The 13,636-nt window shown below is 44.8% G+C and overlaps 1 protein-coding gene across 1 annotated transcript in view; it reads right to left on the bottom strand.

Moving 5' to 3' along the window:
* PDZK1 (PDZ domain containing 1) overlaps nucleotides 1-13,636 on the bottom strand; it is a 42,836-nt gene that overhangs the window by 16,122 nt on the left and 13,078 nt on the right. The window lies entirely within an intron of this gene.

Genomic DNA, 13,636 nt, shown 5'->3' with positions numbered 1-13,636 from the left:
CTATTTCTCCCCAAAGATGACCTTTCACGTGAATTTCAGACCCATGTATTCGGCTAGGTACTGGACAGAGATGCTTCCGTTTCAATAGCTGCAAAACCAAATTCCCCTTTGTCCCCTGACCAAAAGAAATTAGTTCCAAATACATTACCTAAAAATTTTAAGAAAATCCAAGTCTACTTTCATTTAAATATTTGAAGAGCTTGCCAAGTTCTGGGCATTGAAGATAAATCTGTGGACAAGACAGACCTATACTTTGCCTCTCATATCAGGAAGAACATGTTTCTACAGAAACACGTGATGAATGATCTACTAGGGAAGAATAGCGTGATAAGGGAGAATATAACAGAGTGTCTTGGTAGTAGGGAATGGGGTGGGAAGAATTAAGAATGGCTTCCTGGAGAAATGACTTTTCCAAGAGCTGAAGAATTAGTAAGAGTGGTGAGGTGAGACAAGATAAGGAAGACTTCAAACAATTAAAAATCAGAGAAGCCAGGCCTGAGAGCTGACCTGGTACATTGGAAACAGATAGAAAAGTGGTTTCTAGGACGCTGAAGTTCTAGTCAGAACAGAGTGGGGATGCCCGACAGAGAGAGGATTCCTGCTGCCACGTCAGATCTCTCCCTCCTGAAGCGCTTCCGTTTCCACCCATCCTGCCCCTCCTTTCACCCCATTGCAAGAGCAAGGCTCTGGGCCACAGGAGGAGGAAAGGAAAAGTGTGAAAACCAACAGGCACCCAGTGATTAAGGGTCAGATTCCTGCTAGGCACAGGGAACTATATTCAATATCCTGTGATAAAACATAATGGAAAATAATATGAAAAATATGTATAACTGAATCACTTTGCTGTAGAAATTAACACAACATTGTAAATCAACTATACTTCAATAAAATTAAAAAAAAAAAAGATTCCTGCCAGGGGTCCCCAACACCTCCTGGCTTAAGCACTTGAGAATAGAGGCCAAGAACTGCTGGTGCAGAGCAGAGCCCCGAGAGCAGTAGGCTAGACTCTGCTGGTTAATCTGCCTGCACGGCAAGCCCTCACGTTCCCCTCGTCACAGCTCCCTCCAGTAACTCAGAATAAACCATCCGTTTCTCCCGGAGGGACAGGAGCAGATGACCGCACGGGGTATGGGGGTGGAGGGCGGAGGAGAGACAGCAAAGTGCTCCAGGCTCCCGAGAAGCCACGGCACGGTGATTGGAGGTGGCCACCTCTGACTCTGTGCCCACAGAAACATACAGTACAAATGGAGCAGAAAGCCTCCCACGGCCCGATCCCTGGGCTATTGCAGGGTCTGGCAGCCGAGCCACCAGGGGCATGAATGACTAAGAAGCCAAGGAAACAAGGATGGACAATGTTTCCACACTAGTCTATATAAAATAGATAACTGACAAGAACCTACTGTAGACCACAGGGAGCTCTACTCAATACTCTGTAGTGGCCTATATGGGAAAAGAATCAAAAAAAAGAGGGGATACATGTATATGTAAAACGGATTCACTTTTGTTGTATACCCAAAACTAACACAACAGTGTAAATCAACTATACTCCAATAAAAAAATTTTTTCATAAAAAAATAAATAGACAAGGTTTCAAGTGATCTCTTAGGAGGGCCTGAGGCCTAAGCCCACCCCAATGAGGATCAAGGGCAGAGAAAAGTGAAACCACAGTCACCACGATCACCGTCCGCATCTGGGAGAGCATTGCAGCTCTGTCTTATCATGACCAACCGCCAGGAAGATGCTGCTTTGGGAGGAAAGGGGGAAAGTAGGGAGTTAGGGGAGGAGAGGGCAGCGCCAGAGTGGGGCTTCCTCACGTGCAGGAACCTGTGTGTGGCCCCTCTGACTCTGACCCATGACTTTTCTTTCTACTGATCATCCAGCCTGCAAGCATTCCGTTTTCCAACTGGAATCCACATCTATGTCCAAACGTACCCCTAGATCCCTATCAGCTCTCAATTTCATAGGCCTGAAAAGCCTTGAAGGGAAAAAAAATAAAAGCCCTCTGAAATTTGGAAGTATCAATATAGAGAAACCTCATCCAAATCCTACAAAATTTGAAACATGTCCTTAAAACTATTCAAAATTGGGCTTCCCTGGTGGCGCAGTGGTTGAGAGTCCGCCTGCCGATGCAGGGGACGCGGGTTCGTGCCCCGGTCCGGGAAGATCCCACATGCCGCAGAGCAGCTGCACCCGTGAGCCATGGCCGCTGAGCCTGTGCGTCTGGAGCCTGTGCTCCGCAACGGGAGAGGCCACAACAGTGAGAGGCCCGCGTACCGCAAAAAAAAAAAAAAAATTCAAAATAAGGGCTATTAGATGCTATGTTTTCATCAAGAGATGAGTATGTTTCTGATCAGCATATGAATGCTCGTTTCTAAGGTACCCACCCCTACAATTCAGCCCTCTCACACTCTGCAATGGCAACTACAGGATCTTACTCTTTTTCTCAAGGATGGAAGATGAATCCTCCTTGCTCGTAGGGCGGTCCAGTGTTTGGGGAGAGAAGAGACAAAGTTTTCCTGTATCTCAATAGAGACCTGAAAGTCTGATATACAAGGAAACACAAATCCCTGTTTCTGGGCAAAATCTCAAGTTGTTTGTGTGTTTCTTTCTTTCTTTAAAGTTTCAAACAGCCAGACAGTAATCACTCAGATCTGCACTTATGTCTTTGAAGCCTCAGGTGTTCGAGGTCAGAGTTTCTTTTCACATCTATGGTTGAAGCACAGAGAATTAGAGCCAGTTCACACCGATAAACATACTGATAGAAATGCTACCACTCTGGGTGGGAAACAGCTGCTGTCCCCAGGCCCAGATTACATCCTTCCACCCTGTCTGCTCTTGCCACAATTCAGCCACTAAAGGATTAATGCTGCCCCCCACACCAAACTGATGAAATATTTAACACCTTCAACTGTACCGATAGAGAAAGCTGATCAAAACCCCCAAAGCTTGGCCTTACATAGGGCCCTGAAACTGTTTGTTTCCTGTGCCATCTTGTAGAGAGACAGTTCAACTAGGAATCACGAGGGCTGGGCTCTGGTCCAGCTCCAGTCCTGGGTTTGTCTAGTCCACAGCCTGGTTTACACTGGCCCCTAAATCAGGGCTGGCATCAGTCACTTTAGCAAGACTCTGTCACTGCTCCATGATAAGGATGCCTGGAACTCTGGAACACAGGGCCTAACTAGGAAGGATCTCTGTATTTAAGGATACTGTTTCCTGTTTCTTCCTCCTTTTCTTGCAAATCAAAACCACAGTGAGATATCATTCACCTCACACCTGTCAGAATGGCTATCATCAAAAAGACCACAATTAACAAATGTTGATGAGGATGTGAAGAAAAGGGAACCCTCGTACACTTGTTAGCGGGAATGTAAGTGGGTGCAGCCACTAAGGAAAACAGTATGGAGGTTCCTCAAAAAATTAAAAATAGAACTACCATATGATCCAGCAATTCCACTCCTAGGTATATATCCAAAGAAAATGAAAACACTAATTTGAAAAGATACACACCCCAATGTTCATAGCAGCATTACTTACAGTAGCCAAGATATGGAAGCAACACAAGTGTCCATCAACAGAAGAATGGATAAAGAAGACGTGATACACACACACACACACACACACACACACACACACACACACACACACAATGGAACACTACTCGGCCATAAAAAAGAATGAAATTTAGCCATTTGCAACAACATGGATGGACTTGGAGGGTACTGTGCTTAGTGAAATAAGTCAGACAGAGAAAGACAAATACTGTATATTATCACTTATATGTGGAATCTAAAAAGTAAAACAAACAAATGAATTGTTTGTTTGTTTAAAACAGACTCACAGATACAAACTAGTAGTTACCAGTGGTGAGAGGGAAGGAGGGAGGGGCAAGATAGGGGTAGGGGATTAAGAGGTACAAACTACTATGTATAAAATAAATAAGCTACAAGGATATATTGTACAGCACAGGGAATATAGCCATTATTTTATAATAACTTTAAATGGAGTACAGTCTATAAAAATCTTGAATCACTGTTGTACACCTGAAACTAATATAATAGTATAAATCAAATATACCTCAATTTTTAAAAATTAAAAATAAGTAAGGTAGTAGTTTAAAAAAGAAAAAAGGATACTGTTTGCTGTTTCTTCAGCCCCCACCCCCAACTTCTGCTTCTTGAGAATCCAGAGATCAGAACCCTATGGTGGAGAGATATGCAATCAGTGAAGGCCTATGGATTTCCGTAATATCATATCAGCGATCATCTGATTCAGGCTGGAGTCCATCAAACCCTCAGCAGGCCTTACTCCACAGTTCAAACAGCCAAAATAAAATACTAGAAATGGAAGAAAGCTCTAACCATTTCTGAGCTCTGGGGGAAAAAGTCAATTTTTGGCAACAAAGTTGCTTGTCTGTGGGAAGAAGAACAAAGTGCTGGTGGGCAGGAAAGACTCAGTGGTGAGAGGCAAAGAGATTTTTTTAATCAAACTTTATTATTAATCATACCTTTAGACCCCACCTTCTTCTAAAAGGATTCGATTATTGCTACCAGGAAAGGCAATAATATATCCAAGGTCGAGAAGAAAAAATAGGTACATTTTAGAAGTTAGGAACTCTAGCTAATGACAACAGAGGAGGGTAGGTAGGACCTGTGAATGTGACCAAGGAAAGAACTGAAGCCACTGGGCTATTTTCCACAGGAGAAAAAATAGCTGGTGGGACCCAGGGGACTCTCCCAAGGCCAAGGTAGCCAAGGTCTCCCGGCTCCAGGCAGCCATCGACATGGACCCATACACGATCCGAGTCAACACCCACCCTCCCCAGCGGCGCTGCACAGAGCCAGGAGTCCGGGCAGGAGCTGTTCCTGAGAGGAACACAACCACAAAAGTGAGACTCAAACAGCCAGAAGGGTTCAGCTTAATTGGCCCAGGCTAAGAGGAAGCCTCATTTTCCCTTCAGTTTGTGTGTTTGGGGCTGGAACCTACAGGACCTTCCTCAGCAGGGCTACTTGGAGAAAGAGTGAGACTCCATTTCAGTTGATTCCCACATCAGTGGGACTTGTAGTGAAGCTTGCCTGCCTTGTCACCCGGCACGTCAGAGAGTCCCCTGTTCCACGATAGGTGCTGTAAATGGAAAGGTCCCATTAAAAAATACCATGGGCGTGAATGCTTTTAAGCCCCCACCCCGTACCCCTCCAGTGCAGGGGAGGGCTAGGAGTGAAGGGATCTTAAAGCCACTTAGCTCATCAAAAATCCATGATCTCCTGAGAAGTATTTGAGAGTCTCAAGGTCAGTGGGAACCTGACAAGAACACAAAGCTTCTCCCAATATAAAATGGAGCACAGCGTTCTCCGAATTATTTCCTGCTCTAAAGCAGAGTTATTTGTCTAACTCCTGTAAGCTTCCAGGTATTATTTTGTAAAAGAATCCTGAAATTGCTATAGATCAGCTAACACACAAGCCAGGGAAGAGCAAATTCTTCTGAGGAAGGAAAAGACAACTCCTGGAAAAGCGAAGTCAGAAAGAATTCGAGGATATTTATTTGTCTCCTCAGTCCTGGGAGCTGTCTACCCAAAGTCAGCAGCTGGTTTCATCTGAGGGAACAGATCTACTTAGTTGTCAGTGTAAATCTATAGACCATCAGGTGATGCCAGTAATAATAAATCACGTTACCGTTTAAAAACTCACCATATGTCAGGCATGCCACATTATCTCATTTAATCCTCACAATCACCTTACAAATTTAATCTCAATCCCAGCGGGCCCACAGAATCACCTGCAGAGATTTATAAAAACAGATGCTTAAACCCCACCTCAGATCTACTGACTCAATCCAGGCTTGAAACCTGAACATAAGCATTTTTAGAATCCCCACGAGTTTAAGAAACTAGTGATCAAAACCACCCTTTGCTGCTCCCAGCTTCCCTTCTCTCCCCTCAGTCTTGGGATAACACCCTCATGGGTCAGAGAAGAATGTCAAGGTTGGGTGAAATATTAACAGCTACCTTGAGCTCACCTTTACTCAACTTGAGAAACCAAGGTGGCAGCCTGGTTAGGAAAGGCCCTCAGGATCCAGCTCTGCCCACAGTCCTGCCCGGCCAACAGCATGGAAGTTTGTGGCAACCTAAAGGCTGTGACCCTGCCTCCCTCCCCACGTTCTAGCTCTGAGCCAGGAAACAGAATCCAGCAGCTGAAAACAACCTTTAACAGCTCCCGTGGTCTCTTTGTCCAAGGAATTAAGTCTGAGGGGGCCCTCCCCTGGCCAGCAAACCTAACCACCCAAAGAGCTGGGGCCATTTCTCCTCCTCCATCACGCTATGGGTGGAAACCCAAGCTCCATTCCTGTCTGAGGCCAATTAGATTCTCCAATTAGCATATGGAAGTGGGTGCAGATTGTTTGGGATCGTGCACACAGGCCCCTCAAAATTCTACTGAACATCAAGAAGACACATTACCCCAAATGTGATTTCATTTGTCCATGCCACAGATATTTGCCTCACACTTACACGCAAAACACTGTTAAGTGGTTGATGGAATAAAGTGAAACAACAGCTCCATCCTCAAGGACTTTATAGTTAAATGGGGGTGAAGGAAACGTTTTAGGACAAAAAGAGCTACCACTATGAGCAGAGTATAAATGCCATGAGACCTACAACATGGGACAAATTAAGGAAAGCTTCACTAATTAGGTAGGATTTGATTTAGACATTGACAACAGATAGGTAGGATTTCAACAGGTACAGAAGTAAGAAGAGAACATTCTAGCCACAAAGAATAGTGTGGATCTCAGCCATGGAAGTGGGAAAGTTCCTGGGTATGGTCAAAGAAGAGCTAAAACTCAACGTGACTGAAGGAGAGCCAACAGGGGGACAGCCAAGATGTCCTTTTGTCATGGATGACAAGTTAGACTGTAAAGGCCTCGAATACCAGCCCAAGGGATCTGGCCTTAGTTTGGTGGTCAGGGACCACACAAAGGTTATAAGCAGAGGAAGGACAGGATCAGAGTTGGGCTCCAAGAGGGATGGCCTGAAGCAAAGACATACCGGAGGTAAGTCAAGAAAGAGGCTCTTGTAATGGTCCTACTCACATGCAACGAAGGCCTGCCCCAGCCGGCAGCTGTGAGAATAGAATGGAGGTGACAGAGGTGGAGGAACTACAGAGAGGACTGAGTGACATGTGGTATTAACTCTTCAATCCTGTCCTCTCAGATTTCTCCATGCAGAGATGGCCTCAGACAGGACAGGTACAACACAGATGTCCAAAATATTTATTTACACTGACCGTGGCTAGTGTCCAGGAAATACAAGAGGTCCCTATTCCTCTCCCTAATTACTGCTTACCTCACTCACGCACAGTTTTGCTGTGGGTTCAAGAGGCCTCGTTGCACAGAGTGGTACATGCACAATTCAGTCTTCTAAGGTCACCACTCAGTGTGAACGTAGCTGTGCTTTTGGCTCCTCTGAGCTCTGAGTTGCCAGGATACCCTAATTCCGTGGCCATCTTTTCATTCTGTCTGTTTCCCCATAAGTGGTATACTTTCCCTGGATTTATTACCCTTGCTCAGTTTTTTCTACTAACCGCCCTTGATACCTTTCCTAGACTCCCCTTCTGTGTGGAATCAGTTTTGTCACTCCCAAAATTTCTATGTTGAAGCCTTATGACTGTTTGGAGATAGAGCCTTATAAAGAGATAGTTAAGGCTAAATAAGGTCACAAAGGTGGGGCCTGGCATCTTTATAAGAGGACACAGAAGTGCATGTACACAGAGAAGAGGCCATGTGAAGACACAGTAAGAAGGCCACCATCTGCAAACCAAGGAGAGAGGCCTCAGGAGAAACCAACAATGCTGGCACCTTGATCTTGGACTTCTAGCCTCTAGAACTGTGAAGAAATAAATTTCTGTTTAAGCCACATGGGCTTCTGTTATTCTGTCATGTGGTATTCTGTTACAGCAGATCAAGACTTAATACATCTTCCAAGTAATGCTGCCCACTTGGGCTGGGTGTTAGAAAGGAAGAGGTAAAAAAAAAACCCAAAACACAAAACCCCACAAATTCATGCCTTGGTGACTGGCATAAAAATTGTACCATTAAAAGATGATGCTGGAGACTTCCCTGGTGGCGCAGTGGTTAAGAATCCACCTGCCAACGCTGGGCACACGGGTTCAATCCCTGGTCCTGGAAGATCCCACATGCCGCGAAGCAGCTAAGCCCATGAGCCACAACTATTGGGCCTGTGCTCTAGAGCCCGCGAGACACAACTGCTGAGCCCATGTGCCATAACTACTGAAGGCTGCGCGCCTAGAGCCCATGCTCCACTACGAGAGAAGCCGCCGCAATGAGAAGCCCGCGCACCACAACGAAGAGTAGTCCCTGCTCGATGCAACTAGAGAAAGTCCGCGCGCAACAACGAAGACCCAACGCAGCCATAAATAAATAAATAAATAAATAAATAAATAAATAAATAAATAAATAAAAAGATAAAAGATGGTGCTGGGACTTCCCTGGTGGACCAGTGGGTAAGACTCCATGCTCCCAATGCAGGGGGCCTGGGTTCGATCCCTGGTCAGGGAACTAGATCTCACATGCATGCCACAACTAAGAAATCCACATGCTGCAACTAAAAGATCCCGCAGGCCACAACAACGACCCGGTGCAGCTAAAATGAATGAATGAATAAATAAATAAATAAACATTAAAATAAATTTAAAATATTAAAAATTAAATTTAAAAAAATGATGGTGGGCTTCCCTGGTGGTGCAGTGGTTGAGAGTCCGCCTGCCGATGCAGGGGACATGGGTTCGTGCCCCAGTCCGGGAAGATCCCACATGCCGCGGAGCGGCTGGGCCCGTGAGCCATGGCCGCTGAGTCTGTGCGTCCGGAGCCTGTGCTCCGCAACGGAAGAGGCCACAACAGTGAGAGGCCCGCGTACCGCTAATTAAAAAAAAAAAAAAAAAAAAAAGATGGTGTAGTTATGAGGAATGAGATGGCAAAGTCAGTTTGAGTTCGTTTTACATCAGAGGATTTGGCAGAACATCCTGCAGGTAGACAGAAGTGTGGGCCTGGAGCTCAGGAGATGATGGACTAGAGTCCTCATGGCAGGGCTCGGTGACACAAGGGAGTGAGAACATGAAAGGAAGAGAGCCGAGGATAAAGCCTTGCACGATACCGACATCTAGGCGACAAGAAGACGAAGCTGAGAAGGAATGATCAGAAGGCCAAGATTTTACAGTCCAAGCTAAAAGAAGAATTTCAAGACAGGATAGTTAACAATGCAAAATGATGCTAAGAGGTAAAGAGAATGAAAACAGAAAATGCCGTTAAGTTTAGGAAATGCAAGTTCAGGACAGATAAGGGACTAAGAAGCAAGTGAATACTAGTAAATAACAGAGGCCATGAATAAAGTTACATCTTGAAACAGATAAATGAGAGCGTTGGGATAGCAGCTTAAGGGGAAAGCAGGGTTGGTGGATGGTTTTATTTTTAATGTTTGTATATCAAGGGATGATATAGAGAGCACAGCAAATGGGTTTGGCCTCGATGAGATGGAACACCTCTACCGAGGCAGGAGAGAAGTGGAAAAAATGAGATAAAGAGGAAGACAAGGTCTAGTTACCAAGAAAAATCAGGAACTTCAAGAATGTGGACCAAAATCTCCACTGAGCTCAAACTGCTAAATCCATGAAGGTGGCCAGGAGAGGATGGTGGATTAGCTGTACTGACCACCAAAAGACAGCTGCTATGAGGAAATAAGAGCCCGGTGTGCCAGGCCTTCCAATCTCTCTAGAGAACCTGGAAGTCTAGATTTACGCAAAATGTCCCCATTTTGAAAATCTGGCAGCTATTTCAAAGTTTTAAGAAACGTCACATAAAGTAACAGACTTGAATCCCTGGACGGGCAGGTTATAACCCTGGCAAAATGGCTACCCAAAGCCGAAGCATTGTTTCACTATAATGAGTCAACACGTTGAATAAAAATTTCTAAGGAACAACGTAGGCTAAATATATTTCTTCATTAGAGAGATAAACAGATCTCACGCATTTATAGCAGAACAATCAGCATGGTTTCTCATGGCTTTTTCTCACTATAATATTTAACAAGAATAGAAGGAGAAAGTGGTAACTTTTACCCCAAGTTGGAGCATGACATGTTTACAAACAGAAGGCTAGGAGGTGAGGGTTTCTATGTTCACAGTGAGCCCAGAACTCATTAGAATGTGAGACAGTGGGGCCAGTGTGAATTTCGAGGAAGAGAAGCCACAAGTGTCCCCTGGGAAAGATGAAGTGCTGCAGGGACTGGCTGGGCAGGATGAATGGGGAGAGGGAAGAAGAAGGGGCTGAGGGAGCAGTTTTGCAAATTAAGGGGTTGACACAGGAAAAGTCTTCTAAGATGATGTCTAAAACAGAGTAGTTTCCAGTTAACAAAAAGTCTAAAGTGGCCATATAGGTATGCAGCTGATGTGAAGGGAGTTTGTATTTTTATTTCCATCTTCCCTCAGCATTCTAGTTTGGGTAAATACATTAGAAAGAACAAGAGTTTTAAAGCCAAACCCACTTTTGGATTCCGGTGTCACCACTTGCCAGCTGTGAGAACATGCGTGACTTCCTTAATTCTGAGCTGGAGATAGAAATACTCCTAAAACAGGAAGTGCATATGGACACAGCAAAGATTACTGAAGATGGATCATGTAAAGCAATCTAAGCATAGCATCTGGAGCAGAGAAGCCCACTCCAGGTGCCCCATCTTCCCTGCTCTCTGGTGAGAGTCCTGAGTCAATGGGAATCCCATTTCCTGTGAGGACGTTTGAGCAATCTTCCTGATTTTCCTTTTGAAGCAGTCAAGAGATTGAGTGATGCACTAAGGATGGGCAGGAATCTTGATTGTCAGGTCAGGGATTCTCTATCTCCTCACTCTGGACCACCTCTGCAACGTTAGTTTTAGCTGCTGAAAAGTCAGGGCTGAGATTTTGTTCTCCGTGAAATCAAGCTCAAATAACAAACTCAGATTTCCCTAAACCCAGAAGTATCATGTAAGTCTGAAAGCTAGGGAATTACAAAAATAGAACCAAATGCCATATATCGAGGAGGTATAAGATTCCAGGGAGCTTTTATAGAACTAAGCTGACCAGAGAGTCCCAACACCTGGAGCAGATGATCTCTAATAGATGTGAGTACAAGATACACCAGCCAAGGGACCCAAGGGACAGAAAAACGTGGAGAAGATGGAGTGAGGGAAGCATCACCTGATATACGGATGTATGGGTGGATCATGGTCACCAGGGAGTGATGAGTGAACAGGTTCACTCACCAGACAACATCACTCGATTTCCAAAAGATTGGAGAAAGGATGTGGGATAAATAGCATTCTTCTTAGAGAGGGAAAATCAGAAGGGCACTGTCATCAGTGACAGTCAGGTGCAATGACTACCGTCAAGAAAGAAAATGCCCCAATATTGTCTTCTTTGTCTCCCAAAATCCAGGATGTAGCGGATCATTCTATAAATACAGTAACCCTACAACTGTTAGTCACGAGTACCCTGGACCCACCACCATCTTATCTAATAGTTAGGAATCAATGGTGCAGTCATTATCAGACCACAAAGAAAACACAGCCTCTCCTCACAAGGCACTTATGTAACCCACACCTGAGCCATGAAAAACTAAACAGTGAAGACTTAGCAAGACAGTGGGGAATAATGTTTAATCCTAGTTACTGCACCTGGGGAAGGATATTTGTATAACCTAGGATGTAACCATAGAGTAAATTATTTCTGTTTCATTGAGGCATGAAGAGAGGGGAAGAGAGGGCAGGAACTCTCGGGTAACATTCAACTTGAATGTGACTCACTTTGCACTAAACTCCATGCTGGTTTATAAAACACTTTGAACTTCAGCAAGGAGGAAGCTTGACCAGGCATGTCTGCACATCGTGCCCTTGTGAGAAATGCTGCCTCTTCAGCATTTACATGCATCCATGTCATAAGTAAGACAAAGAAATCACTAGACTTTTGTTGGAAAAATACAACTGGTGGAGACTGGTGATGTTAAGTCAGCAACTGTAGATGGTGAATTCCCTACAACCATCAGCCCTGATCAAGGGGTTCCAGCCCTGATCAAGGGGTTCCAGCCCTGGGTCAGGAATATCTGCCTTCTATCAAAGCCTGCCTCAGAGCCTCGGGACATACTGTTTCTTCCAACAGCATAAAAGAAATCCTAGTATAGCTCAGCTGGTGTTGACAGATGTCTTGAGTTAGGAGAAGATAAATGCAATTCAATTTCATCCTTCTTCAAAAATATTTTACCTAGAGCAGATCTAATATCTTTGCTGCAGATTATATTTAAGCCACCTGGATTCCTCCTTTGAAAAGCAAGAGGTATGGGGGACTTCCCTGGTGGTCCAGTGGTTAAGAATCCTTCTTGCAATGCAGGGGACCCAGTTCGATCCCTGGTCCGGGAACTAAGATCCCACGTGCTACAGGGCAACTAAGCCCACGTGCCACTACTAGAGAGAAGCTCACGCCTGTACCACAACGAAGCGAAGAGCCCACACACTGCAAACAAAGATCTCGCATGCTGCAACTAAGACCTGATGCAGCCAAAAAATAAATAAATAAATATTTTTTAAAAAGAAAAAAAGCAAGAGGTGTGGAAATTCAAACACTCAAGTTTATTAATTTTAAATGATTAGTGTCAAAAATAGAAAAATAAGTAGGGCTCCAAAATATGTTTATGCTAATTATACTTTCCCACCGTGATGGTTACTGTTTGGTCTTAGGTAGCCATAGATTCCAAGTGTGGGAAATTAATGAAATGTGTTCCAATGGAGAAGGGTGATCATAGGACCAGTGAGTAATTCTTATTTCTCATCTATGATAAGGAATGGAATCTGCTTATCTTGAAGTTCATTTGGGCTGCTGGTACTAAATATCGCTTCCCCCTACCCACGCATCATGAATGATACTTTGTCCTATATGGTAGGACTCTTGGTTGGAGTTCAAGACCTTCCCTACTCTACTTGCTTATCTAAGAGTTCTGCAAGTTGGGAAAGAGATAAAGTCGATATCGTGTGGGCACAGAGGTGCCCTCGGAGAAAGGGTATCCTTGTGCTGCTGATAGAACTGGTACCTGAAAATAGCCGAGGGTTGGCTGGAACAAGAGTATCTCCCAAAACTGGCGTCTTGTTTTACAAGACCCTTTGAACTTGCATTTCTGCACCCTCGCTCTTTTCCTATGTATCCAGCCTCTAGGTTCTCCCAGTCACTGCCCCAAGACAAATTTCCTGATCTTACTCTCACCATGTTAGTCTCTAAAAACAACATTTAAGGGCTTCCCTAGTGGCGCAGTGGTTGAGAGTCCGCCTGCCGATGCAGGGGACACGGGTTCGTGCCCCGGTCCGGGAAGGTCCCACATGCCGCGGGGCGGCTGGGCCCGTGAGCCATGGTCACTGAGCCTGCGCGTCCGGAGCCTGTGCTCCGCAACGGGAGAGGCCATAACAGTGAGAGGCCCGCGTACCGCAAAAAAAAAAAAAAAAAAAAAAAAAAAAAAAACCATTTAAGAACCTAAAGTCCAGACTCCTTTCTCAGGCTTTGAGGTTCAACATAATCCAGCCCGACTCCATCCTCCTCTGCTCCCCAGCGATAC

The sequence above is a fragment of the Lagenorhynchus albirostris genome, chromosome 2, assembly GCF_949774975.1.
Source record: "Lagenorhynchus albirostris chromosome 2, mLagAlb1.1, whole genome shotgun sequence".
Classification (NCBI taxonomy): domain Eukaryota; kingdom Metazoa; phylum Chordata; class Mammalia; order Artiodactyla; family Delphinidae; genus Lagenorhynchus; species Lagenorhynchus albirostris.
The sequence above is the reverse complement of the archived record's forward strand: the minus strand, read 5'-3'. Positions and strand labels throughout refer to the sequence as shown.